The sequence below is a fragment of the Leptonotus elevatus genome, chromosome 15 (genome assembly GCF_054856555.1).
Source record: "Leptonotus elevatus isolate MCC_2025b chromosome 15, RoL_Lele_1.0, whole genome shotgun sequence".
NCBI lineage: Eukaryota > Metazoa > Chordata > Actinopteri > Syngnathiformes > Syngnathidae > Leptonotus > Leptonotus elevatus.
Genome location: NC_141253.1, coordinates 11,644,866 through 11,650,865, shown reverse-complemented (window position 1 = coordinate 11,650,865; position 6,000 = coordinate 11,644,866).

Sequence of the window (6,000 nt, the reverse complement as noted above, 5' to 3'; positions counted from 1 at the left end):
GATCCACACATGCAACTGAAACATCATAAGCTGTACAAGGTGTTTTTAAAACAATACATTTAATTGATAATCCCACCAGCCACAACATTAGGTAACACTTTAACAATCTAACACAAACTAATACAATATGCTAAAAATGTACAATTAATGCAAGCACAGACCTCCAAGGTAATCCCATATGTCACATTATAATTTGATTAAACGTGCTGCAATACATAAAGCAGTAAAGTACTACTAATAATAATAATCATAATATTTAACTATAGATTTATATCAGTTGCACATCATTTAAATGTGGTAAACTGAATGAAAATTCACACATTTTATCATGTGAACCCGACATGGTTTAATTAAGTACATTCAAAGGCAGGGAACACCACCCTTTAATTAACTGTTCCTGTGCCTCAGTAGGGGCTGCTGTTATGGTTAGCAAATAATGCGGCGGAAACTCCACACTTAACCTAGAGCAGGGGCCTGCAGGAACCTGCGGCTCTGGAGCCACTTGTGGCTCTTTAGTCCCTTTTCTGTGGATGTTAAAAAAAAAAAAAACAGTATAAATTATTTGTATATACATATTTATCTTTATTTTTAGATAAAATATTATTTAATTGATTTAATGATTTAGATTAAAAAAAAAAAAGAAGAAGATAAATATTCCCCAAAAATGTCAGACTCCAAATTTTTAAGTTGTCAGAAAAAGAGAGACGAAAGGTAGATTAATAAAAAAAAAAAAAAAAAAAAAAATGTCCAGAAAGGAAGAGGAAAAGCAGAAAACTACCATGAAATGTCCATGAAATTGCCAAAAATGGTCAGCAAATACATTTTTAAAAAGGCAGAAAAAAATATGTTTAAAAAGTAACTGTAAAATGTGAAAAAAAAGAAGAAATCCTGAAAATGACCATAAAATGTTCACAACATTGCCAAAATAAGTTTGAAAACTGATTTTAAGAAAAGGCAGGAAGGAAAATAATTATAAAGTAACTATAAAATGTCCACACACACCCCCCCTAAAAAAAAAAGACAGCAAACAAGGCAGAATTTTTTTAAAAAAATAACCGTAAATGTCCAAAAAAAAAAGGCAGAAGAGGCAGAAAATTACCACGTGCCCATAAAATTGTCACAAGTGTAAGAAATTTGATAGAAAGGCAGAAAAATCTAAAAATACAAAGTGTTGGATGCTGCATACTTTTCTGTTATGGTGTAACTCAAATTAGCACTGTCTTGGTCCCTCAGTACAACATTAACACATCGTTTCCTTCATCACAATCTTCAAATGTTTAGATTTTTGGTTACTTATTTGGCCTAAAATGGCTCTTTTGATACTAAAGGTGGCTTGTTGTTCACATGCCTCGGTAGATGCTGCTGTTTTGGTTAGCTCGCTCGGACACGCACGCACGCGCGCAACATTGTATATGTAACATATGGTAATGTAACATTTACAACTTGCGTACGTCTAAACACAACACAAGATTGTGATGCGATCACATGTCCGATATGAACGCAACATCCCTCATATGAGCTTTATATCCACACTTTATCTGCTCCTTGGAAGTTGCAGGCCCAAAGCTCTTGACACCCGGCAGCCCCCTCCCGCTGAGCGAGTGCACCACAGTGGCGATGCCTTGCCTGCGTGTGTGCGCTCGAGCACCCGTTGAGTAGGTGGGTCTGCTGCGAGGCAGTGGGAGAGGTGGCAAAGGGGCAGATGGAACACAGAGGGAAGTTCAACCGGCAAACACATAGCGAGGAGGGAGGCTGGAAGGATGGGGGTTTGTGATGGCGGATACGTGGGGGAGTTGAGGCTCTTGGGGTGGGGGTGAAAATGATATCAGGTGCAGGGAGGACTACAGGAAAGAGCATGGGAGGAAGGATACAGGATGGGAGAAGTATACTCGTGACCTTCAACACGTGACGAAGGAAATGTTATACAGTTCCCACGAATATCCGAGGGTTAAAAAAAATCGCCTTTATTTGCCTTTATTTCTGTAATGTGGCAATAAAAGTGTAAAAAAAAAAAGGGATTTTTCAGACCAATATCAGTTGGAGTACTCAACTCTTGATACTGATACCGATACCATGACTGATCATTTATCGTTTTAAAGACACACGTATACAGTATATCCCAATTTAGCATTTTCCTTAAAATGTCATGAAAGTAATAGCAATTTTCTAATCTTTTAATTTCTAATTTTTAGTTCCTGATTGTAAAAATAGCCACAAGATATTAGTATCAGTCACCATCGCGAGTACCGATACCTTCAAATCACATCCCTACAAAAAAAATTCTACATTTTGGGCCGAAATACTGTTTACAGTAATTATATGTGGGTCATTTTTATATCATTTGATTCATAATGGTAAAGACATGCCCCACAGAATTTCCTTTTGAATTAATCTATGCTGGCTATATATGCTTGACTTAATTGTCAAGTTAATGTAAATATGAAAGTCATCCACAGAAGATTTTATTCAAAGATCAAGATTCAACGACGGATGCCCACATTTTCAGCGAGTGCTTTATAAACTTCCGAAAATGTGGGCAACCGACGACAACGGGCCTGACGGAGAGACGGAAGTGCCCACCTCTGATCATAAATTTAGAAATATAGTATACAGTAACTAACCTGAGCACTTAATATAATTCAACGCAGCCTGGCGCACAGTTTGTAAGTTCGTCCGCTGCACCTGGGCAGCCAGGAAGGCTCATTTCATTCATGTTGCTCATCTTTGTTTACTTAATTGTGAAGCATTCCCACATTAGTTATTGTGATTTTTATTCCGCACAATTTTTTTCCCGTGAAACAACTCCCACATAATACTTCCGATTTAAATTTCAATTCCCGCCTCCCGGGGTGTATATCGTCTGATTCCACATGACTTAAAGTATTCGCACAATTTAATGTTAAATATAAACTTTTCCCCATTTATTTTCAATGGGACTGACATTTAACTTTTTCTAAGTACCACTTTCCACGCCCCCTTCCATGCATAGAACTAATTATTGCCAGGTGTCCGACACTGCTCGGTGGCGCAGTTGGTAAAGTGCATTGTCCAATAAGCAGGAGGTTGCAGGTTTGAATCCCATCTCTGATTGTACATTGCAAGTATATACATGGTTGTTATGCTAAGTGATATACATGTATACAAATTGACTTTCATATCAGGAAAAGGATTATGACACAGCACAAGCATTCAGCTAATAGTTTCTGTTTCAATTTCTGCAGAGCTTGCACTTTGTCAAGTTGTTTATATTAATTCCAATTTACTTTTCTTTTTTATTTGAAAAAAAGAGAGAATACTAAAAAATATTTCAAATTAAATTACACGACAGGTGAATTTTCACTCGATTTTGGCGCCCCTTAGAGTCCACGGCGCACTTAGCATCTGCCTATCTTACCTAATGGGCGAGCGGGTCCTTACTTCTTGACGTCTTTGGGTGGCCAGCCAATCAAGGACCAAATTTTTTGTATTTGTATAAAAATTATAATGCCTTTTAAATTGACTTGTCAAAGGATTTGAAGGGGTAGAAGAGTTGTTGTTGTTGTTGTTTTTAAATAGGAATAAAAATTAAATATTAACTTGATTGGAATATTTTTGTCCTGAACGAACCCATGTGTGGTTGCGTTGACCACATGAAAAGAAAAGCTATCAAACAGCCTACCTTGTACACACTAACCCCTCATGCCGTCCTATCAATTCATCTTTAGTGCTCTTGTTATCTTTTCTCCGTGTGTGTGTGAGTGTGCAATGGGTATCATTATGAGTGTATAATTGTGTTTCCATGCACCTGTATATGTGTGTGTGTATGTGTTCTGCATGGTAATTACACGGCAGTGGACCAGTGGTGGAGGACAGTAAATTAAGTGGAGAATGACTTAGAGCCCAAAGCGGTCATCGGGGTGGGATGCGCACTCAGAATAAACACTCTGTGTGTGTGTGAGTGTACACACATGTTTATAGCCAGTATGAAGTGGTGGGGAGAGAAATGTGTGCAGCCATAGAGGTCACGAAAAAAACAAAACTGCTTTGGTATAGCTACAGCCGCACACTTTTCTGCTATAAAAAAAAAAAACTCTGCAAAAGCCACAATGAAAGACGCATCTCACCATCGAAAAAAAAAGTTTGCCCATTTTATGAGGTGGGCCGGCCTTGTGGAAGTGCAACCATGGGCTATTTTTATGATAATGCATGTACAGTATTTCAAAAATATTATGCAGTTACATTAAATGTCTTATTACAAAAGATGAATATAGTACTAGATGCATTCATTTGTGAATAATTTTTGTCACTGATTCAGTTTCAGGCAGTAGTGTCCAAACTATGGCCCGGGGGCCACTTACAGCCCGCAATACATTTTTTCTGTGACCCATGATATTCTAAAAATAACATTTAAAAATAAAAAAGTGGAGGTGGGCAGAGTGAGAAGAGTGGGTGTCAGAAAAATAGGTGCCACTACTACTGTAGTAATAAATTGGTTTATATTAAGGGTGTCAAAATTAGTGCGTTAATTAACGGCAATAATACTTTTAACGCTGGATTAACATCCGCCCCTTGCACTTTGCTGTCAACATGAAATGTTTATGCCATCTACTGGCAGAAAAATGACCTCAACATAAATCAATGTCTCACACTCTTTTTTTTTTCTTTTTTTTTTTACAGTAGAATACATCTTTTAACTTTAACTTCAAGCAGCTTTATGAAATGCTATGAAATTATTGTATCAGTGAACTAAACGATACAACCATATTTGTATTGTATTTTTTCACTTATATGTACATTTTATTTTATTGTGCATTTAGAACAGATATAAAACGTGTGTGAGTTAATTATTGAAGTCATATGATTAATTACAATAAAAAAATTAATCGACTGACACCCCTAGTTTATATACTTTAGAATTGTTCTAGATATGCAAATATACAAATAAACTATTCACGACTAAAATAATAAAACTATTTCTCTTCAAAACACTATGGTCAATAAATATGATTTAATTTCAGAATTTAAAATGGTTTCTTCCACTTTATGCTCTGTGCCAAGTTCTAATTTAAGAAAATTAATGATCCTGGTCATTTTTCTACAGTTTGTTCTTGCTTTGGTTCTGAATGTGGAGATGGGATTTGGTTACGGTTCGCTGCAGGGGTGGATCTAGTCTTGTGGGATGCAGGGCAGACTACACTCCAAAATCTCGAAAATCCTTAACTATTTGCCTGATTAGCTTTAACAGACAGGAACAATCTATAATTGCTTGGTTGCTTGATTTAAGTGTGTTTATTTAGTTAAAGTCAAAGAATTTCAAAGCAGCCCTTGCATGCTTTAATTTTTTTGTAAGTGGCTCTCAAATGAAAGTCACTCTTCAAGTAAGTCTACACGCCAATTAGCATGCATTCAATTGTATCAAGTAGCGCCCCGTGGAGCCGAGTAGGTACCATGCAGTGGTTGTGCATTTTGACTTTCTTGTTGAATGTTATGCTTAAACATGTCTTTTTTGTTTTGTTTTGTGTGTGTGTTTGTTTGTTTTAGTTTTTTGGGGGGCGGAGGAAGGTGAAATTGAAAGGGGGAAAAAAAAATCCCCGTACCTCCCCCTCCTCCTCCATTGTGGAGTCATTTCTCCTTGGGCCAGTCGTAGGCCGAGTCGGTACCGCCTGCGTGGCCGAGTCTGATTTGTTGCCCTCAAACCTGCAATTGTATTCAAGGCCAAATTTAGGGGTGGGAATGCAAGGGTGGGCTGTCTATGTGTCACACAACAAAGCTGCAGCTTGAGGGTGTAGCCCTCTCCCTTACATCCTCCCACCTAACCGCCTGGCATGGCCGACTTGTTTGTGCGTGTGTGTGTGTGTGTGTGAAGCTAGGTCCAAAACCCTCCCCACCATCCTCGACTCTCTGGTGAAGCCAGAGATTACACCCTCCCTCTCTTTCCTCGCCCCTCTGGCTGCTTTATTTGGAGACTTTCTCAGAGTCCCGTCTATAACATTGACCTTCACTGGCTCGCTTGCTCTCATT